The 24317-nt window shown below is 37.5% G+C and overlaps 1 long non-coding RNA gene across 1 annotated transcript in view; it reads right to left on the bottom strand.

The window, feature by feature from the left end:
* Window positions 1–15236, bottom strand: part of LOC125281016 (uncharacterized) — a 62329-nt gene extending 47093 nt beyond the window's left edge. The window contains exons 1-3 of the long non-coding RNA XR_007187990.2: window positions 14719–15236; window positions 12967–13174; window positions 9959–10139 (exon numbers count right to left, since the gene is read on the bottom strand). This is a non-coding gene — a long non-coding RNA (uncharacterized LOC125281016). The remainder of the gene's footprint in view (window positions 1–9958; window positions 10140–12966; window positions 13175–14718) is intronic.
* Between the last annotated feature and the right edge of the window lie 9081 nt (window positions 15237–24317).

Genomic DNA, 24317 nt, shown 5'->3' on the forward strand with positions numbered 1-24317 from the left:
GAAATATGGTTCTCAGCCCAGAGTGGGTGAGGTGGGGGGTGTTAATTCTTCCTGAGTGCTCTATTTCAGTCCCAGAGATAAGAGATGATGCTCATGATATCTGATATTCATTCATTTTTAAATGTTTAAGGCTTTTTAACTTATTAGCTAGTTCCTCATTATTCCAAATTCCTTATAGTTAATAATTGTTTTGTTAGAATTACATTATTATTCATATTAAGTATCTTTATTTTTTAAAATATACTTTTTGCATTACTTTTATATTTTGTTTTCTGTGATTATTTAGATATAATTCTGATTAAATGGACATTACTCACCAGTATATATTTTACCAGTGATTAGGTAAATGCTTTACTTCTTGAGCTTTGGGCTGTCAAACTCATCTTCATTCTGTGTTTGCAGTGGATGACAAGTCAAGTGGTCATAGGAATGTTGGATTATATTTATTTCTTTTTTATACATTGTAGAGGTTTCTCTGTTGTCATCTGTCATCTAAAGTTGCTGAGAATTCTGAAGTCATCTTCCTATTTTCCTTTTTAAGTGACCTTCTGTTTCTTTTCCCAGGATGCTTGCAAGTTTCCTTCTTTAAACTTGAAAATCAATGAGTTTACCAGAAAATTTCAATCTGTTACATCTTTATTAATGTTTTTTAGTCACTGAAATACAATGAGTGTTCTGAATCTATTTAGATTTTCTTTCATTATGAGAAATGTTCTTTTCATTTTTATTTTGATAAGAACACTTAACATGAATACACTTTTTACAGATCTTTAAAGTGAAATACAGTATTGCTATCTCTAGAACTTACTCATCTTGCATAACTGAAACTTTATATTCATTGACTAGAAGCTCCTATGTCTCCCTCCCTGACTCCACCCCACAACCACCATTCTACTCTTTGATTCTATGAATTTGACTATTTTAAGTTACCTCATATAAGTGGAATCATGCAGTATTTGTCTTTCTGTGACTAAATTTATTTCACTTAACATAATGTCCTCAAGGTTCATCCATATTGTTGCAAGTGGAAGTGATTTCTTCTTTTTTAAGGCTGACTAATATTTCACTGTTTTTCAAAATATGGTGTGGGGGGGGCTATGTGTATATAATCATTCATCTGTCAGTGAACATTTAATTGTTGCCACATCTCAGCTATTACGAATAATGTTGCAATAAAAATGGAAGTGCTAACATCTCTTCAAGACTCTGATTTCAGTTCTTTTAGATAAATACTCAGAAGTAGGACTGCTGGATCAGCTGGTAGCTCTATTTTCAATTTTTTGAGAAACCTCCATGTTGTTTTTTGTAGCAGCTGCACCATTCTACATTCTTACCAAAAGCATACAAGGGTTTCGATTTCTGCACACTAGGCTTCTTTTGTTTGTTTTATAATGGCCATTCTAACAGATGTGAAATTATATCATTATGGTTTTGATTTGCATGTCCCTGATGATTAATGATGCCCAGCATCTTTTTATATACATACTGGCCATTTGTATGTCTTCATTGGAGAAATACCAATCCAAATTCTTAGCCCATTTTTTAAATCAAGTTATTAGTTCATTTTGTCTGTTTGTTTTTGCTGTTGAGATGTAGAATTCCCTTATAAATTTTGGAAAATAACCTCTCAGACTCATTATTATTACAGGACACAAAATCAAAAGAATCAGTTGCATTTCTATACACTAATAATAAACTATCTGAAAAGGAATTTAGGAAAACAATCCCATTTATAATAGCATCAGAAAGAATAAAATACTTAAGAATAAACTTAACTAAGGAAGTGAAAAACTTATATGCTGAAAACTATAAAACACTGATGAGAGAAATTAAAGATGTAAACAACAGAAAGACATCCTGTGTTCATGGATCAGAAGGATTAATAGCATTAAAACTTTCATGATAACCCAAAGTGATCTACAGATACAATGCAGTATCTCTATCAAAGTCCCAATAGTATTTTTTACAGAAATAAAAAAATTCATATGGAAGCACAAAAGACCCCAAATAGCCAAAACAATTTTGAAAAAGAAAAACAAAGCAAAAGGCATCATACTCACTGATTTTAAAATATATTACAAGGCTACAGTAATCAGAACAGCATGGTACTGGCATAAAGACAGACAGACAGACAAACAGACAATGGATAGTATAGAGAGTCCAGAAATAAATCCATTCATATACAGTCAACTTATCTTCAACAAGAGTGCCAAGACTGCACAATGAGGAAAGGATAGTCTTCAACAAATTGGGGGGAGGGAGGGTAGTTGGATATCTACATGCAAAAGAATGAAACTAGGCAAATTATCTTACACATTACCCAAAAATCAACTAAAATGGATTAAAGACTTAAACATAAGATTTGAAACTGTAAAACTCCTAGAAGAAAATATAGGGGAAAGCTCCATATCATTGGTCTTGGCAATGATTTCACGGCTATGACACCAAAAGCACTGGCAACAAAGCGAGTGGGACTAAATCAAACTTAAATACTTCTGTACTTCAAAGGAAACAGTCAGTCCAGCAAACGAAAAGGCAAACCATGGAATGGGAGAAAATATTTGCAAACCATTTATCTGATAAGGGGTTAATTTCCAAAATAATTCGTATAGTATACTTTCCTTTTCAAATTACTGTGTGGTTTCTGTCTACTAAGATGACCTTAGTTGATACAAACTGACATTTTATTTTAAACTTTTAATATGCTTCTATATTTTACATATATACATGTAGTATGTTTATATTTTTAATTGTTTCAATATGTAATAGAAGTTTTTCATGTTAATTTTAAAATATGTATGAGAGTAAATAAACTTTCACAATTATTTTATAAGATGTACTAGCAAAATGTTGAAATCCATTGACCTATTGTTGTGCTCTGCAATTTAACAGACATTAGCCACATATAACCATTTAATTCTAAATTTAACACATTAAAGTGCAATAAAATTCAAAATACAATTCCTCAGTCATACCAACTGCACTTCAACTGTCAATAGCCACATATGGCCAGTGGCTACCATACTGAGCAGCACAGATGTAGAACATTACTACCATTGCAGAAAGTTCTTTGGGACAGTACCGTTGAGGAGAGATTTGGGTTTGGCTTTCATGCCTGCAGTTAACTTGACTTACCTCCAGCATTTTAAGGGCTCACCTAGTGTCTGACTTGTCATCATGGGATCCTGCATATATCATCCCTTACCAAGGGTCCACTTTTTCAGCTAAAATGGTAACACTGTGAGTCTATGATCACAGATTCACTGTTCCTACAATAATCACATTGTCCAAAATCCTATAACTTTAGATTGGCTTCCTATAACTTTAGATTGGCCTCCTATAACTTTAGAAAGGCCTTGGAAATGGTCAACTAAAGCATTAGCTTGGAGATGATATCATACAATGTTGGGACATTTTCATTAAATGTGCTATATGTATGGGGCATCTGGGTGGCTCGGTCAGTTAAGCATCCAACCCTTGGTTTTTGGCTGAGGTCATGATCTCATGGGTCATGGGATCAAGCCCCAAGTCAGGCTCCACACTCAGTGGGGAGTCTTCTTGAGATTCTCACTCCCTTTCCCTCTGCCCCTCCCCCTCTTGCACACACCCTCTCTCTCAAATTAATAAATAAATCTTTAAAAAAATATGCTATACATACTTTAAACCAAGACAGAAATGACACTTCTCACTATTACTCAGTTAGCAGCTTTAGAAGTGGTACTTGCAGAGGACATACTAAGGCATCCACTAAGCTAAACTTATTAGGGCTAGGCTACTATCTGGTCATTTGGACCTTTTTATGCCAGTAGACCAGCAGGTTAAAAAACAGATTTAGTATATTGACAAGGGAAAACAATCCTGATTACCATGAGGGGATAGTGCTATTGTTTCACAGTGGTGAAGGAATGAGTGTTTCTGGAAGTCAGGAGTTTGTTTTCTTGGTGCTTCTAAACCCTAATTGTGCAACTGTCTGACACACAGCTTGACAAGGGCTAAATAATCTGGGGTTCCAACCACTCAGGATGAGTCTAAGTCTGGGTTTCTTCAGAAGCAGACACTGAGACAAGGATTCTTAAGAAAATTTGTTTATACAGGAGATGTTCCTAGGAAACACTAGTAGGGGAGTAGGTGGAATGGGACTGGGAATGGAAGAAGTCCAAGCAATAGTATGATGTCAAGCAAAGACCAACGGAAAGAAACTTGCCATCCCACAGGAAGCAGCATACGTGACATCTCACAGTGCTACTTAACAAGGATAAGAGAACTGGAGTAGCTACATCCTTGAACCTCAATCATTGGTTAAGAATTGCCCCCATGTGGGTTTAAATTCCCAAGTACTTCTGAGCTTCCTTGTCTGTAGGCAAAGTGGGTTCCAGCAGCTACTGCAGGTAGCCCAGTGTCAAAGTGATGGAAGTACTGACTGTTGGATGTGAAAGCACACTGAGATGCAGTGTGCACAAAAAAATGATGAAAGGATCCAAGAGGATGTGGACAAGGCATCTGCTATAGTCTGTCTGTGTTACCTCACTGGGCAAATGACAGAGATCAGCAGAAATGCTAGGTGAGACTGTGGGATAATCTAGAACACTGGTGGAGAAGGGAAATGATAAATATCAGTTGTGGACTTAGGACCAATGGCTGTAGCAGAGACTAAAACTTGTATCTTAGATGCTCAATATTTGTATTGTCTTTTTTTTTTTTTTTTTTTTTTTTAAAGAACTTATTACCAGGGATGCCTGGGTAGTGCAGTTGGTTGAGCATCGGACTCTCGGTTTCCCCTCGGGTCATGATTTCAGTTCATAGGATCCAGCCCTGCACTAGGCTCCAAGCTTGGCTCAGAGTCTGCTAAGGGACTCTCTCTGCCTTCCCCCCACCCCCAAATAAAAATAAATAATCTTAAAAAAAAAAAAAAAAAAAAAGAACTTGTTACCAGCCACTACCTTGACACAAATGGAACCTAAACATGCAAGTCTTAGACTGCAGCAAATACTGTCAGTGCCCCCACCCAGACCCCTTGTCTTTCTACTTAATGTTATCTGGAAAATTTTTAAGTGCCAGGATCTGCAACTATGGTCTAAAGGCTTATTCTAGAGCTCTACAGAGCAGTTCTCCTCACAGGTACAGCAGGCTGGAAGTGCCAGGAAATTAACTGTTTTTCTTTCTCTCTTGCTAGAAGGAAGCATTCTTCAACCAACATTGGTGCATAAATATCATTTCTGTCTTATCCCACTGGTGGGAAAATTCTGAGGCATGCATTTTTTACAAGTTCTCAGAGTTTCCCTGTGAGATTAAGCTTCAATTCTCCATCATGACAGCTGCTTTAATAGTATATCTTCTTTCTAGAGGCTTTCCTTCCTGTTCTCACTTTCCTATCCACCTCCCCTCAACCCCAGCCCCAGCCCGATGATGTTTTCCATCCCCTCCAAAAAAACTACTTTCACTCAATCCTTATTTCAGGGTCTGCTTCAGGGGGAATCCAAACTGTATTAATCAGTTATATGATTCTTGGGCCCTTCAAGCAAAAGTCTCTGACCTAGATCAAATATATAAAAGCATGTAAACTCAAGAGAACTATGTGGGAATAATTTTTGAAGAAAGATACTAGAGTGTTACAAATCTCAGCTCCTGAAAAGAAGGGGAGGAGAAGGTTGCTTCCTTCCGTCAGTGATAAATAAAGCTGGGTACTAGTTAAAGTGGTAAGGATGGATTTTAATCAGTAACACCTACTGCAATAGGAAAGAGTCCAGCATGAACTGAACTCAACTTCAATTTGTACAGAAGTCACTGAGTGTTTTAAAGAGAGAATGAAAAACTAGGGAGAAGGTAGAACAGAGAGTCAGTAGAGTCAGAAAAATAAAAAATTACAAAAAGCAGGAAGGGGAGGTGTTGGTTCATGTGAAATCCATCTGGATTTGCTAAGTACGGTTTATGGAAGTTAGGCTCCTGCATGCCCACAGAGTCTGAGAGACAGAAGCCGTATCTTCAAGTGTTGTCTGCAACAAACAGAAGATTATTTTGGCAGCCTTGAGTTTCCTCAGGCAGGCACTTTAAGGGTGAGTAGGGTCATCCTAAGGATGTAGCCTTGAGCTGTTAGAAACTCTAATAGTGTTTATTCAAGTCTTCGTAGGCTAAGATTGAGTCCTACTCAAGAAGAGGTCTCAGAGAGCCTGGCCAGAGTTTGGTCAAGGAGAGAATTTTTGTCACCTCTTCCCCTAAAGTATAGTAAGAGAGGCTACAATGATGGAACATTGGTATGTGCTGTTGGTAGCGTAGAAGCAAAGAAAACTGAACCACCTGAGCAATCTTAACTGAGAAGAGACTGGCTAGCCAGTTAGTTCCTCTGAAAAGAGGTAGTCGACCTTTTCGGAGAACAACATACTTCAAGTACTTCCCAAGAACCAGATGTGCACCAGGTAGTGCAGAAATGACAGAAGTTTCTTCCCAATAAAACTGCCAGCACAGAAAGGCAAATGGTCTCCACCAGGGACTATCTGCTTAGAGTCACTGCTGGAAAAGGGAGGGAGCAAAAAGTCAGAGAAACAGCATACATAGAAGAGATATCACAGGATTTGTAGTCAAAAAATTCCCCAGAAGAGTCTCCAAAGAATCCATGAAAGATCAGTTAGAAGTATCATCTGGGTCCAGAGAGAAAGATGGCAGTTTACAACTTATCTTAGTAAAATAAGAACATTCTTCCCTCCTTTTCCTTTTCCTCCTCCATTCCAACCCTAGAAGATTAGAAACAGCAGCTTGCAAATCAGAGAGTTGCCTAGCAATAAAGAGAAAAGAAACCCACCTTATATTTTTCTGTGGAGGGTAAAAAGCTTACAGGCCTTACCTTTGACATGAGCTAGACATTTTATTTTTTAAATCGAAACTGGGTTTCATAATGTAAAGAAAGCATTGTACTTTCTATTGCCTAAGAAAACAAAGAAACCTCATGGAACATGTTATGGGTTGAATTGTGTGCCCAAAATTTATGTTGAGGTCCTAACCCCTGCTACCTGTGAATGTGATTTTATTTGGAAATAGGATCTTCGCAGATGTATTCAAGTTATAAAGAAGTCACTAGGATGGGCCCTAATCCCAAAAGACTAGTGTCCTTTCCTTATAAGAAGAGGAAAATCTCATATGAAGACAGAGACGTAGGATCAATGATCATGTGACAGCAGAAGCATCTGTCATCATGGAGTGATGCATCTACAAGCCAGCGACTGCCAAGGATTGTCAGCAAACCACCAGAGGCTAGGAAGAGTTAAGGCAGGATCCCCCTACAGGTTCCAGAAGGAGCGTGGTCCTGCCAACACCCTGCTTTTGGACTTCTGGCCTCCAGAACTGTGAGACAATAAATTTCTATTGTTCTGAGCCACCTTGTTTGTGGAACTTTGTTATGGCAGCCCGGGGAATTAATACAGCACCCGCCAGAGTTTCAAACCTTAGCAGAAGAAAAACTTCCCTCACTAAATAAATGTTAAAAGGACAATGGGAACAATCTGAAAGTGAAATTAAGAAAACAATTCCACTTACAACAGCATCAAAAAGGTCAAATATTTAGGAATAAATTTACAAAAGCACTACAAGACCAGTATACTAAAAACTATAAAACATTGTTGAAAGAATTAAAAGATCCAAATAAATGGAAAGAAACCCCATGTCCAATCACTGGAAGACTTAATATTGTTAAGATTGTAATATTCCCCAAATTGATCAACATATCCAATGTAATCCCAATCAAAACCCAGCTGACTTTTTTTTGCAAAAACTGAAAAACTTATCCTAAAATTCAAATGGAAATGCAAAGGACAGGAAGAGTCAAAACAATTTTGAAAAAGAATAAAGTTGGAGGACTCACAGTTCCTGATTTCCAAAGTTACTACAGAGTAACAAAAGTCAAGACAGTGTGGTACTGACATAAGATTAGACATATAGATCAATGGAATAGACTATAAAGTCCAAAAATAAACCCTTCCATTTATGGTCAAGTGATTTTAGACAAGGGTGCCAATTCAATTCAATGGAGAAAGAATAGTTTTCCACAAATTGGGCTGGGACAACTAGATATCCATATAGAAAAAAAGGAACGCCGTTGGATTCCCAACCTTTCACTATCCTGTAAAGTTAACTATCGCATTAGGTATAACATCCCAACAGTGCAATTTGAAAGCATCTCAAAGGTTAGGCAGAAGAGGGCTTTTCTTTTATAGAGAGGAATAAACAAGGCTAGAACAAACTGGGTGGGGGGAAGTGGGATGACCAAGGGTTTGGGGGTCAGACAATAGATCTTACATCAGAATGTTTTTTACCCTGCGGTTGGACTATTCTCAGGAGGCATCCATGAAGACTGGCTCAGGCTGAGAGTGGGTCAAAGTTCAGAGGCCTTTGAGAAGAAGAAGAACTTACCAAACTTTGGTTAACAAGCATTTTGTTTTGATTGATCAGTGGAGACAAAACAGTTCAGTTAATCATTTGTGGAGCAAAGAATGGAAATTTGGAGGGGCTGTATCTGACCTTGTCACAGGTCATTAAGGGGGCATCCATTAGACTTATCTAAATCATATGGGAATAAACTGTAGTAAGCCATTTCCCACAACACAAAAAGGTGTAGGAGGTATATTCCTTATGTTGTTACTGTTTTTCAGGATCAAGGGTTCAGGTAAAATTCAACACTCATTATTATAAACAAAGATTACTGCTTTCAGCAGCCCAGCAAAAGTGAAAGGGATAAAGAAAAAATTTTATAGCATTCTGAGACCTAGAATGGGAAGGTATTATAGACAGGGGAAAGAATGAACAAGTCCTGAGATTAGAATGGCTAGAGAATGCAGTCATGTGCTATCCCTAATTCTTACACAAGTCAGAGAACCCCAAAATCGGTAAGAGGAGACAATCCAGTTTCAATATATTAAACACAGAGTAGAGAAATGCCCACTAAGCATTTGCATATTAAACAGAGAAGAGGCTATCAACCTGATTTTCAGAATTATATCTAGGGGGTAAGGCCGCTATTATTACTTGGAGGTCAAAGGACATGTCATCAGCCTTGCCAACGCCATTCATTTATGCTAAATCTAGGTAGCTCTCACCCGTACAATGAGTAATAATGATGAAAATAAAGAATATAAAAGAAAATGCTATAGCATAAGAGCAAGGAACATGCCCTAAAGACACAGATGAAAATGAAGATCATGTCTACAAAAATGACTTTCTTCTAGAAAAGTATGAAAAAAAATTTAAAGAACAAAAATCTGTTTGACATTCTTGACATTTTTTTTCTTGACATTTTTTAAAAGCAAGTTAAAATTCAATAAGCTTAGCCTTAAGGATAATATAAAAAAAATCATAGATAAAAGTAGAATTTCATGAAAAAGAAAAAAAAAGGGAATTTAAAATTCAATGACAATTTAAATGTTCATTGAAGGCTGTGAAAATAAAAACACAGCCTAAAATTGAATTGCTAATGAGAAAGACAAAAACACAAAACTCATTCAGATGCAGAGAGAAAATGCAAGAACAAACATAAGTAAGAAATTATTTTAAGCTAGGAATTACAGATGTCCGAATGGAAGAATAATATTCAGATACTTAATAGAATGAAATTTTTCTAACTTAAAATCAGATTCTTCAAACCAAAAAGGCTCACTGGATTCCACGAAATTTTAGTGATACAGGAAGGGTAAAACCTGGATCTAACCTAGCAATTTTTTATTTGAACATGAATTTTGTTTTAATCTTGAAATCATCAAAGCAGAGGAAACTAAAAAAAAAATGAGAGAGAAAGAGAAAGAAGAAACAAAATGGAGAATGGGAAAGGGGATAGATGATAGAAATGAGAGTGGGCTTTGTTATAGATTTGTTGTTTATATTTTACAAGAACATAATGTACAGTTACGCGATAACAAACCTGAAAATTCTAATATAATAGACATTTTCGTAGGAAAGAACCAACTGAAATACATACCTTAAAAGGTTACCTCCGGGGGCGCCTGGGTGGCACAGCGGTTAAGCGTCTGCCTTCTGCTCAGGGCGTGATCCTGGAGTTATGGGATCGAGCCCCACATCAGGCTCCTCTGCTATGAGCCTGCTTCTTCCTCTTCCACTCCCCCTGCTTATATTCCCTCTCTCGCTGGCTGTCTATCTCTCTGTCAAATAAATAAAAAAAATCTTTAAAAAAAAAAAAAAGGTTACCTCCAAATAAAGTTCCTAATATAGATAGAAATTTAAACAAGCTCTTTTAAATCTGAGTAGCAGAAAGTTTTAAAAAAACGTAATAACATCTGGAGGCTAGAAAATTAAGGAAAACTGCTCAATCCACTTGATGCCTGAACTTAATACCACATACATATTCACATGCTCCAGTAACAGATGAATTTCATCATAAACACAGTTAATATTTAGGTATGCTTCTTTTCATTGCAATTTTTTCCCCAGAAGCCCTGAAACCAGAAACCAGAAAATAAAAAATGACTGATGTACCCTTTCGCAAAGAGGATAGAATCATCAGAAATAAAGGGGCAAGTTTGGTGTATGCAAGTTCATTGTATTATATTTAACAATAATAATAAAAATTGGAGCCAGGCTAAATATCAAACAATTAACATACACAATTATTTTTTATTATTTTTTTGGCAAGAGTATTACTTTTTATCTTCATTTGTAAGGTTATTATGTTTCATATGTTTTCTTTTATCAACATAAAAAAAATCAAGTTTCTGAAAGTTTATGATAGGAAGTGAAACACCGTTCTAGTGATTTACAGTTATAGATGCTTTATCTACAGCTCACACAGACTATCTGTAGCCTAACTAAGCTACGTGCTCACTAGTTGGGATGCGGGCGAACCCATCCCCTGTTCTGGTCTTGAACTTTCGATCCCTAAGATACAGGTACTTGATCATGAACTATAGCTTTTCTACTTCCTCCAACCTCTCTTTGCTAAACAATTTTGCTATATTTAATACTAATTAGAAGTACAATAATCCAGTCTTGATTAATTGCATGGAATAAGAGCTCTGGGGAGTGAAAATATGTAACTAATCAGCTACAAATTGGTCTATGACTTCATGATGCCTGCGCAGATATATTCACATAGCCACACACAGGACAGCCTGACCCAAAGCTATGAGGCTGCTGCTATTACTTTGGCAAGTTTTCCATCCCTGTGACTGCCCAAAGCTCCCACTGTATTATCTTTTATGTGTGTATCTTAAGTTCAAGTTGAAGTTATTTATGTGTCATTCAAATCCATCTCTTTCAACTAAACTTATCCCGCTCTGGAAAGAACAGTAATCTATTAATTAGTACAAGGTGAGATGAAATGTTTGCTGTATTAACTATGCCATGGTGCCAGCATTTTAAACCATGATGAGTTCATTTGCTCATAGAATAAATTCCAAAAGGCAAAATTTTAGCCAATATGTTTGAAGATGTGTGGTCCTTTCTGGCCAAATTCTGGCACACACATACACATGCACACATGCTATTTTAGTATAACAGACCCTATAAGTTATATGTAGGGGACAGTGGAGGGCCAGTCAAACCCCCTTTTCTGGGCCAGCACACTCACCTGTAGCCACCGAAAGTGCTGGCTCCCAACAGCTCACAGCTGCATCTTCCCTCAGTGAATTGGCCTTAGCTGTTGGGAGCTAAGGAAAGTTATGTCCCCACCTCACCATCCAGCCTCACACACAAATGCAGGGCAATGAATAATGATAAGCCACCCGCCTCGCCTTGAGGGAAGATCTACTTTGTGTTATAGTTTATGCTCCCCCATGCACCCCTTGTAGGGCAGGCCAACTCTGAGCTTTACCTGAGACCATATCCTTACTTAGTTCTCTCCCCTCTATTCTGTCACTCACCACCTTAGAGGGTTTTCCTGAACACCACTCTTACAATAAAACACATGCACTTCAGCATAGGGAATATGGTCAATAGTATGGTAGTAGCATTGTGTGGTGACAGATGGTAGCTATACTTGTGGTGAGTACAGCATAATAAATAGGTTTGTTGAATCACTACATTGTACACCTGATGCTAATGTAACACTGTGTGTCAACTATATTTCAATTAAAAAAAAAATTGGATATCTGAATCTCCATCTCAAGATCTGTTTCTAGGGAACGTAACCCAAAGCTATATACTAGCTTTGTTCTGAGATAGCTTGACATTTAACTTCATTAATTCCTGAACTGACTCATCTGATAAAAACATCACAACCATTTATCAATTAAAATAAGAAAGAAATGAAAGCAAACTACAGGAAGGGACGGGAGATGCATGTTTCAATTTTGTGACTGTTTTGTTTTTGTCTTTAAATAAATATATCTATTCCTGAGTGATGTAGATGATGCTTCAGGCTAACCCTCAGCTCAGTATTATTCATAACCTTTATGGTTTTTGGGGGTTTTGGATTTTTTTTTTTTTCACGAATCTCCTCCATCCAAATGCCTATTCTCATTACCAAGCTGAATGTATACATACTTTTTACAGTATTTGCCTGAGAACATATATCTACCCTTTTGCTGGATCACTTCTCTAAGTCTGTTGGTAAATTTCATGTTTTTATACATTTAAAAGACTGCACAAATCCACTACATATTCTTATTGAAATGTAATCTTTGCTTAGAAAACATCAGTGAAAACAGAGCAACGATGTGTGTTCATCATCAACTGGGGAGGAAAAAACCTCAAGCATTTATATTTAGACTAGAAATGCATGTGCAAGCTTCAATATTTTCAGAGGTATTTTCCTCTGTTTTCAGCTTCTTTGTTAATGAGCAAATAAAGCATCCTGTCACCTAAAATATAAAGGTAAGGGATCTGAAAGCAAGACGTGCCGCGTGAGCACTTTTCCTCGCAAAGCCAGAGCCGAATCTACAGAGAAGAAAGGAAGCTTGTAATGAGACATAAGTAGTTGTGAGAAAAGACATCACAGGCAGTTTCCTGACAGAAAGACTGAGATTTAATCACCCGAAGCTGCTTTTGCAGCCGCTGCCGAGGCGGGTTAGCTTCACCGTGAGGGAGCGGGATGCCTGTCAAGTCTGCAGTAAAGCCAACGGAATTCCTGCCAACGCGCCGCCTCCGGACAACAGATGATCCTCAGACACCGTTTATTTCACTTCTGCACATTTTGATCTTGTGTTGTGTTATCTATAGAAAATACCGAGCCTCTAGATCACTACAAAGGGACGTTGAGGGAGAAAAGATTGTTATTAAACCTATAAAAAGGGGGAGAAGAAAAGCTTCTTTGGAGTTTAAACTACTCCACAGAATCCTACTGCTGAGCAGATCAGAGATTCATTTGAATCATAACTTCAAAAGCTATTACATTGTAGAGGCACATAATTAAAATTTTTGATTTGGAAAGAGGGGTGGGATAATGAGCCTACACGTCTTGCGTATTATATGGTTCCATATGTAGGGGAGTCCCTTAAGCTAGCCAAGCCACTCATACTGCTTATGTGACCTTGGGTGACTCCACCTCTGAGAGAGTGTGTGGAGAGTGGAATTAAAACAGGTACCTCATAACATAAGAGAGGAGCAAGTAATATATTGTACGTAAAGACCCTAAACAGATTAGCCCCCTTCTATTCCATGGAACAAGAGTAAATTCCCAGATTATCAGATCTTAATGCTCTTTATTGCCTTCCAATTCACCATTATCATCATAATTGTTCAATAAATATTTATTAAAATAACGTGTAAAATAAAAATAATGACCGTATGTCCTTAATGTTCACCCCTACTGAGAGAATTTGAGGCTACACAGATAACTGGAAGAAGACAAGAGAGAAACACTATCACAGTATTGGGAAAAGGGCTAATTAATTATAGAATTTTCATTAATTTCAGAAGTCATCTATCTTGATACATTATTGTGCCTACAGGAATAGAATTACATGAAATTTGAGGCATTCAAATAATTGTTACAGGAGTTACTTCTTCAGCCTTCGTGAAATTACAAAAATAAAATCATGAACATAATAGCTACCAAGTACTGAGCTGACACTGTCTTCTCTCCAGAAGTACTTGTAGTGGGTTGAATTGTGCCCCCACCCCACCTAAAAGATATGTCTACCTGGAACGTCTGAATGTGACCTTACTTGAAAAAAGGGTCTTTGCTGATATATTAAGGACTTTGCAATAAGATCATCCTGCATTAAGGAGGGGCTACATACAAGGAAAGGTGTCCTTAGAAGAGAAAAAGCAAAGGGAGATAGACAGAGACACACAAGAGAAGGCCCTATGAAGGCAGAGACATAGATTGGAATGATGCAGCCACCAGAAACTAGAAGAGATGAGGAGGGATCCTCTCCTAGAGTCTCCAGAGGGAATGTGGCCCTACCAACACTTTGATTTGGGGATTCTGTCCTCCGGAACTGTGAGAGAATAAATTTTCCTTCTTTTAAGCCACCACATTTATGATAATTTGTCAACAACCTAGACACTAATATAGTACTTTAGTATTCTCATAATAACTATAAACAGCTGTATTGTCCCATTTTCTATACTAAAAAAAACTGTGATTCAGAAAGGAAAGTAACTGATTCAAGGTCACTGAACTAGCGAGCGACTGAGCCAGTATTTGCACTGTCCGGTTTTAAGGCCTTTTTTTTTTTTTTAAGTCAATTTTAAACCTCTTTTTTGAAAGCTCCCTTCCTTCTTCTAACTCCATAGCACAAGCTCTCTCTCTCTTTGGCTTTTTTCTTACCATTTGCTTACCATTTCTTGGCAAAATTGTTTCTGCTAAGCATGCATTAAGTCCTCAGATTGTTAGTTCACACTGTTTGATGTCAAGAAGCTCCTGAAGTGGGTTGAGGAGAAAAGAAACATTGAGTATCTGCTTAGCTAATGAGCAAACTTCCAAAAGGTCATTTCTAATGTTGGCGTGGCATCTCCGAGTCCGAGTCCAGGAGATGTTGCTATCTGACTCTCTATTGTTAGTGCTGAAACTTAGTAGCAGCATTAAACCTTGTACCTCTTATTTATTCATAGTTTCTGAAAGGAGCCTCTGGGTTCCTAGGTGATCGTTCCCAAGGATCTAGGGGTGGCCAGATCATCTTTGAGACAATTCTGACTGGCCGTACTTGGAACAGGCTGCTGTGTAAAATAGGGACTGCCAGGGGATTTTCCCAAGGCAAAAATCAGACCTGCCAATCACCTCCAGCCCCAGGCATCCATGTCCACTTCCACAAGGTCAACTGTCACAGATGATTTACAAAGATGAGTCTGAAAATGTCTTCCTCATCTACTCCTCTATATTATATTCTCTTCCTTTTTCTTCACATCTATTTTAAAAACAACTTTCATGAGGTTTAATTTACATATAATAAAATTAAACCATTTTAAGTCTACGTTGCATACATCTTGGCAATGTCCACAGTCAGGCGACCACCACCACAGCCAAAATATAGGACATTTTCCTCACTACAAAAGTTTCCTCGTGCCCTTCTGAGATCAATCCCTCCTCCCCATGCCCACCCTCAGACAGTCATCATCTGCTTCTTGTCCCTATGTGTCTATCTTTTCTAGAACTTCACTGAAATGGAATCATAGGATGTATAGCCCTTTCTTGTTTCTAATTTCTTTCACTAAGATAGTGTTTTCCAAATTCATTCAAACTGCAAAATGATTTTGCATTGCTCAGTAGTTCATTCCTATTTATGGCTAAATTTCCATTGTGTGGATGTACCAAAATTTGTTTATCCATTTGCCAATTGATGAACATTTGGACTGTTTTCAGTTGGGGATATTACAAATAATCCTATCGCATATCTAATTTTATTTGTTTATCTTTTCTCTCTTATCTTTTCTTCTCTATCCACTCTTCTTCAAGACTGTCTTTTTCTTTCCTATCCCAAACAGCACTAACAAAATAAAGTTTGAGAGGTCTGTGGCAGTGATTCTAAAAGTGGTTGTCACTCAGGAGATTTGTGACAATACCTGGAAACATTTTTGATTGTCACAACTTGAAGGGGAGCTGCTATTGGCATCTACGTGGTATAGAACCCAGGGATGCTGTTGTACATCCTGTAATGCACAGGATAGCAGTCCACAACCAAGAGATATCCCAGCCAAATGTCAATAGTGCCAAGATTGAGAAACCAAGGACTGTATCTAGCTAGCTAGCTAGCTAGCTATCTTTATATTAATGATCTTATAAAGAAGGACTTTCCATGAAACCTATTACTTGGTAGAATTTTAAATTAAAATGTCTTCCATCTTTTTTTTTTTTTTTTTTTTTTTTTAGAAAGAGAGAGAGGAAGCATGTGCACAGGCAAGTATATGTGTGTTCGGGGCAGGGAGTTGGTTCAGAGGGAGAGAGAATCTTAAGCAGGCTCCATGCCCAGGACAGAGCCTGATTCGGGGCTTGATCTCACAACCCTGTGATCATGACCTGAGCTGAAACCAAGAGTTGGATGCTTAACCGAGTCACCCAGGCACCCCTGTCTTTCATCTTTCTAAGGAAAAAACCCTGGAATTCAAGGAGTAACTTTTCATTTTCACATAAAGGCTTTGGAACAGTAACTGAATCCATTTCCAGTAACAATACACAAAACAATATCTGAATCACTGGACAGATTAGTTTTTCTGTTCTGGAAACCAAGCACCAAAATCACTTAGCTCCCAGGTGGAATTCTTAGTTAGTTAAAAGGTAAGTGAGTGTCTGATCAGATAGCAGCTTGTAAATCAAAGGGCAAGTGTGTTAGGACTTGGGGGGAAAGGGCTATTTTGCCACGGACTCCACCAGCTATAAGGGTTAACAGTGTTACATTGTTTTCTTTCCTTCTCCAGAGTCTACTCAAATATTCTTAAATCCTTCTACATCAGATGCTTCTAACTTCTAGCCTCACCAGTTTGCAGCCCCAGCAAAATACAGACAAGCAAATGAAATAATCCTCAGCTTAAAGAAGTGACCACTTAAAACAATGACTGAATCACACTTTAGAATAAGCCTATTTTGGTAACAAGTTCTGGGAGTATGAAATCTTATCTGAATCTGGCACAAAACATTTAATTTACTCAGAAGTGTCGTTAGTCTTCAAACTCTTTATATAATTTCTGCAAAGAGCATGGATTTGAAGCCTGGCAGATTTGAAATTTATTCAAAACTCTAGTACTTGGATTTTATACAAACAAGGCCAAATCTTCCAACCTCTCTCATTGTCATCTGTAAAATGGAGAAAACAACAGCTAATTTAGAATTTGTGTAAGGTTTAAATAATACATTTATATACAGAGACTGGCACATAGTGTGCCTCTCAGAAATGTTGATTTCCTTGGTGCTTCCAACTGTCAATTTCAAACTAAATGCTTTAAAAAAGAAAAACATTCTCTTCAAAAGACAATAAATATTAAGATATATTTAATATTTAAATGTTATGTATGCAGCATGCACAATGGGGTATATTTCTTACCTAATGTTCATGAAATGTAAGAGTTAAACTGATAAATAGTACAAGGGAAACTCTCATGAGGCATGCTGATAGAACTAAATAATTTGTGGAAGAAAAAAGTCACAAGATCAAACCACCTTAACCTAACTGAAGTTATGCATATTTTTTAAAATAACTGGTTTGTGATAGTAAACTCATTTATCAGTCCCTTATTACTGAATGTGTTTGTAATTCATAATGTATACTTCACCCAAAATGAATTATCAAAAACAAACAAACAAAACTGAATTAACCAAGGTGCTTGAAAGGCAAATATACCATCTTTCTTTTTTCATGCATTAGTCTCTTGTATCTCTCTACATATATTATGTAGGAAGATATATATATTTTTTTAATTTTAGATTTATAACTCACTTCTAAGTCATAGGACCATTAGGGACACATTTTACTTGTAAGATGTTATAGAAAACAAAATTATAATTTTCTAATTTAGACTGTAAATGTTAATTTCCACTTTCAGGGGAAGTAGAATACCTCTGTATCTGTTCACTAATTCTACACATTAAAAAAAAAAAAAAGAAGGAAGGAAGAAACAGAGAGAGGGAAGGAGGAAGGTGGGGTAAAGAAAATGAAAGAAAGTGAAATGTATTCCCTTCACACTGAGTAGCAGTAGCAGTAAAACATCCCAGGGTGTGGGGAAAACACTTTGCATCCTGTCTTCTGCATCCCTGATTCTCCCTGATATTTGGGCTTATGCTAACACTCCTGATACTAATCTATTCAATGATGTTTAGAGATCCGGTCGGTTCCTCTCTCTAGGAAGAAGAAAATGGAAACAGATGTCTTTCTTCAAGCAGGGATTCCCAAGAGAATTACATTACTAATGAGGAGAGGTGGAGCTGGAAGAAGAAGAAAAAAGCCTGTGCCCAGAGGCAAAACTGTGCAGTTGGACTTTTATTTGATGATCTCCAAGAAACCAAATGCTCTGTTGGAACAATAGAGAAGGCCATTCCTCTGTGGAGAATAGCTTTTCCAAATGTTTCTCAAGCAGCTGACTCCAGATGTATTTTTAGTGAGTCTAGTCTAAACCAGCACTGCTGCTTCTTGATTGGAAGATGACACTGGCTGTTATTTCAGGGCATCTTAACATGCTCTCCTAGGACCCATCTCAAGGATTTTCTTCTCCTACTTTTGAAGAGTTAGGAGACAGTTTCATGTGAAATTGAACTGGGTATTAAGAAAAAAAAAGATAAGAAAAGTAGTGAGAGTGCTTGAAAAAAAATAGAGAAATGAACAACTAGAATAAAGAATGCAGATGTATACCCACATGCAATTACTTAAATTTAGAATATTGAAAAAATGTCGTCGATGAGATTTACATTCATACAGATCTAATCCTGTTACTCTTTTTTCAATTATTTCCCATAACAAACTGTACTCTGGCTAAAGGATCATTTTGTTACATGTCCCTAACATCCATCTAACCGTATCTTTCACCCCTCCTTCTACCCTATGTGCTCAAGTAATTTAAAATCACCTGTAGTTCCCTGACAAATCACTTAGGCATTTGCAGGCACTTCTGCCAGGATGCCAACAAATCTTGTTTTATTAAAAAAAAAAAAAAAAGAAAGAAAGATTTATTTTATTTATTTTGAGAAAGAGAGTGTGTGTGTGAGGGGAAGGAGAAGCAAAGGGAGAGAAATCTCAAGCACACTCCCCACCAGAGCAGAGTCTGAAGGCATTTGATCCCACGACCCTGAGCCAAAATCAGGTCTGACCCCACCCAGCTGATTTAAGCTCCTATTACTCTGTAAAAGTTTTTTACTGTGCAAATAACCCCATTATACACATAAAAAAATGTTGTAATTGTCAAGGTGATTAGCTCCCGACTGGATCACAAACACCACTATGAGTATAGAAACTGTCTTTTCCTCATCGTGAGCACATATTAAATGCTTGTTGTCTAAAAACCTGAATGAATAAATAACTAAATGAATGAATGAATAAACTAACTGTGACTAGAAACAGAGATACATTCTCATGAGTCTTGAAGCATCAAAAAAAGTCAAAGTAAGAACAGGATCAACATTGGTTTTTAGTCAGAATTACATAAATATAAACTCAATGACCCCAGTACTAAATCCTATTAATGCAGATGGGAGTCATTTTCACAGTTATACAATTAAACAAGTGACAATCATACAGATAATCTGTCTTGTCCCTGTTTACCCACAGTCTCCAGACTTCTTGAAACTGTGCTCCCTAGGGTTTCAGAGGCCTCCATAGGGGAGAGGCCACATGGACTTGCAAACTTTCCTCTAAGCCACAATACCTTGTAGCATCTCCCCTGCCTTCCTCTCTTGCCCTGGTTTCTCCCTGGCAGTAACTTTGGCTCTCCCACCTGGTGGAAGGTGCCTCAGTGCAATTCCTGATGGCGCCCCCCGTGAGAAGTCAACGAGGCTGCTGTCTCCCAAAAGCCTCTAAACCACCAATCTCCAAGAATCAGACAATAATGAGATGGCCCTGCTCCCTCATTTACCCACTTTTTGCTTTTGGAATGAACCAAGGCAAACTATTGTGCTACTTCTCATCATACATGAAAATGTTTTTCATGAAAATAGTGCCTTGTCCTCTGCCTCTTCTACAGGTGCTTGGGAAGACGTGGAAGGAGCTGGGGAGAGGACTTGACTCTTCATGACTCCTCCATTGCTGTCTTCTGTCCTTTCTCAGGGATCCTGTGCACCAACCTCTCCTTTCATCTCTCAGCCAAAATAATCAGGCTGCCATGTAAATAGACCACTAATTACCCATAATCACAAATTCCTCAGATAGAGCCATGGAAATCTGAATTCTCTCTGGGTTCAGCAAGGATTCTGGCTACCAAAGATCAGGCTGAAGTCATAATTTTAGAATATTACCTCCAGGGGTGCTTGGGTGGCTCAGTCAGTTAAGCATCGACTCTTGATTTCAGCTCAAGTCATGGTCTCGGGGTCCTCGGACCAACCTCTGCATCGGGTTTCCTGCCTGGCAGGGGAGTCTGCTTGAGGATTTCTCTCCCTCTCCCTCTGCCCCCCCGATATAAATGAATAAATCTTAAAAAAAAAAAAAAAAAAGAATATTACCTCCAAAATGCCATTGCTTCTTTCACACACTTTTTTTTTTTTATGTGAGAGAAGAAAATAAACAAGGGTAAACTTGAGCAACGAACTATGGATACTACATATTAACTGCCCCAGGAGACACACTTGTATAGCACTAGAGATAAGTTGTTTGAAAATGAGAAGATAAGCTAGGTAGGCCACCCAGAATTAGAAATGCCTACAACCATGGAGAATGAAAGTTTTAGAAGTTCCCATACACCTAAAAAAATGCTGGTTATGTTGTAGTCATGACAACAGAATTGGTTTTAAGTCAATACAATAAATTAATGATAATTTGCCTCAGTGAACACACTTCTGCAATCCAACTGATCAGTGACAATACTTCTCTTTTGAAAGTCAGCCACTTACCTCAGTGAGCAAGCTTCTCAAGCCAACTTATCAACCACAGTGGTACCCAGGTAACAATGTTTCTATAACTGACATCAACCCATTTCTAAAACTTCACCAACTCCTTCATCTGATATTTCCCAAGTCCTTTATACAATCAATTCAATGTTATCCTCAGAGAGGATTATATCTAACCAGCATAACTCTCCCTCACTTAAGTAAACAATAAATTTAGCAGTGTGTGTGTGTGTGTGTGTGTCTCCAGATATTAAGTGGTAGGCTCATCCTTTCGTATCACCATAGTTAAACACTTGCCATTGGTTGGGAAAGCTGTGTGAAGGAATTTTAAGAGGGATGGCAATAGCTAAAAGACAGAATTTTACTAACATTGGACCCAGCCATGAAGGACAGCTGTGCCTATCCCAAGCCTTTAGGAGTCACTTCCTGATTTTAACTCTAATACACTTTTTAACCTTGTGCAACTTACATAAATTTTGTTAACCCTTCATTCATCATCTGTAAAATAAACATGACACTATCTCTGTGTGTTAATATGATTTCTAAATTACATAATAGTGGTGTTATAAATGATAAAGCACTCAAAGGTTGGTAAATACTAATTCATACAACCTCATTCACTCTGGGAGCATGAAAAAGGTATAAAGAAAAAAATAAGTTTTCCTCTCTGTCCTGTCTTCTCTTCTTCCCTTCCATCCTCCAGATGCAGTAAATGTGAAGTATCTATTGTACTTTTAAATTATACTCCTATACTAACATGTATGTGTGTGTGTTATTTTTTAAAGGGTACACAAATTATATACATATTATGCATCTTGTTCTATTTTTCATTTTACCACAGATCTTAAAGATCATTCCACACACTATGTACAGAGATGTTTTGCTAGTCTTCAAGGGCTGCTTCACACTCCACATGATAGTGTTCCGTAAGTTATTTTACCTGGGGTACTTAGGTGGTATCAAAAATTCTTCAGTTAATGAAGTTAGAACTGTACGCACAATTGTACACACAAATTGTACATATAAACTGTAGGACTCAATTTTCAAAGTAGAATGTCTGAATAAAAGAGTATATACATTTTAAACTTTAACAGATATTGCCTAGTATCTCACTAAAGAGCTTTAACCAGTTCATACTTCCATCAATAAAAGAGAGAATAAATCTGCCAACAGTTTTTACCAACTTTGTTACTAAAATAGCGTCAATTTAAAGTGCTTTTTAATTTAATATTAACTCATACATTTATTATGTGTAAAGTTGTATGCCTTTTCTTTTGCTCAAAAATCATTTTTATTCTTTTCCTTATAAAATCTGGTCATATTTTCAAAAACATGGTCATTTACTCATATTTTAATTGCCCTTAGTAAATCTGTAGGCGCTTTTTCTATATTTTGTGATTAGATCATCCTCATATATTTCCAAATATTTTCCCTCATTTGCTATTTGTCTTTTGACTGTAAGTATTATTCTGAGATTAAGATTTTTATAAATTTTAAACAATATTTTATGGCTTTAAATTTTTTTACATTGTTTTCATCTGAAACAATGTTTAGCTTTTCAGATGAGGGTCTTTGTTTTTCTGAATGCGGCCATCTCGTCCCCAAATAACAATAAATGTGCATCACCTTTACCTTTCAAGACCCCTCGCTAAAGAAATGCATCTTGATCAGGAATATGTGACGATTTACAGTTGTTAATCTCTTGTCCTGAAGGGTGGTGGTAGAGGAAAGAGTCTCTTGTGTTTGCAAATGCCGTCTCTTTCCTAGTCTTGTATGAAGAGGTCATTTACCAGCATAGACTTAGGCAAAGAACTTACAGCATTCATACAATCAGTTTTGGGGTCAACAAAAACACTTATTTGGGGCCACTTCTTTAGATATGGAAAAAAGTTTATAGCTCTGAGACTAGAGAACTTTCACAAAGACACTTTTGTGAGGAAGCATGAAGCACAAAAATGGCAACAGTTTCAGTCATGAAAAAATGCAACATCAGAGAAAGTTCCAAACTTCCTGGTGGACTTTACCGTTTGAGGCACAGGAAGGCTGGCAAGATGGTGAGGGGTAATGTGTCTCAGAGTTATGTCTGAGCCTGGCTTCATCTGAGCGCGGTACGTCTGTTTGGGGAGGGAAGGGTGGCATTGATGGAAACTGACGGAGCCGAGCAACAACTAGGAGCCACCACCGAGGGGCATTTATTAAAGGTCATCGGTCAAAACCATTTAATATCTTTTCCCTTTGAATGTCTATCTGACAATAGGACTGCCTACTCTATTCCTTTTATTCCTGCTCTTATTCCAGTCCGAGACACGTAACTGATTCTCAAAAAGTGACTGCAGGTTAGCCAGTGATGTTTCTCTCTCTCTCTAAGAAGAATCATGGGGGCGCCTGGGTGGCACAGCGGTTAAGTGTCTGCCTTCGGCTCAGGGCGTGATCCCGGCGTTATGGGATCGAGCCCCACATCAGGCTCTTCCGTTATGAGCCTGCTTCTTCCTCTCCCACTCCCCCTGCTTGTCTTCCCTCTCTCGCTGGCTGTCTCTACCTCTGTCGAATAAATAAATAAAATGTTAAAAAAAAAAAAAAAAGAAGAAGAGAGAATCATGCAAAACATTATCTCACTTCACACATAGCTTTTGGGATCATATAAATAAAACCTAATTTATTTAGCTAATAAGGTTAGTGGCACCATGAAAATTAGAATCCTAACACCATTCAATCCCTATTCTCAAACCATTATATTATAATTTGATTTCTTTAAAAAGGATTTTTTTTTTTGTAAATCCTTGATTCATGTTAAAGATATCTAATATTTCTAGGGTCCCAATTTAAGTCTCCTTAACTACGTTTTTACATAAGTGGGGACAGTCTCATGATCAAAGCTTGCGCTGTGGATGTTGATATATTAAGCTATTCTTTGGCATCTCCCGTCGTCCTTCCTCATAATTTTATCACGATTTGTAGAACTTGGCTTTGTAATTTTTAAAAACAGAATGTACTTATAAGTTACGCTATTTTTGAACTGAACACCTGAAGCAAAATATAAAGCTGGCAAACAATGTTATAAAACTCGAAGTGTGCAGAAAATTTAAGCACTATAATTATATTAGGGATGTCTGCTCAGGATGCATTTGAAATGACTTAAGAAAGGAGTATGTCCCGTTTCCTAGTGCAGTTTGCAAAACAGTTACTTATACACCTGTCTCTTCCTCCACCACTATAACCACAAGGCAAAACTCAACAGGATATGGTTTTTCTGATTGTTCCCTAACCCGTAAAGGCTCACTGCTTCCGTTCAGACACAGGCCGTGGGGCCCTGATAACCTCAGCATGAAGGAAAGGTAGATCTTCTGTGGAAATATTCTGTAACTTTCCCAAGAAAGTGCAAGAATGTCTATGACACATAGAGAAAATTTGTTGCCCC

Source organism: Ursus arctos, unplaced genomic scaffold, assembly GCF_023065955.2.
Source record: "Ursus arctos isolate Adak ecotype North America unplaced genomic scaffold, UrsArc2.0 scaffold_11, whole genome shotgun sequence".
NCBI classification, from domain to species: domain Eukaryota; kingdom Metazoa; phylum Chordata; class Mammalia; order Carnivora; family Ursidae; genus Ursus; species Ursus arctos.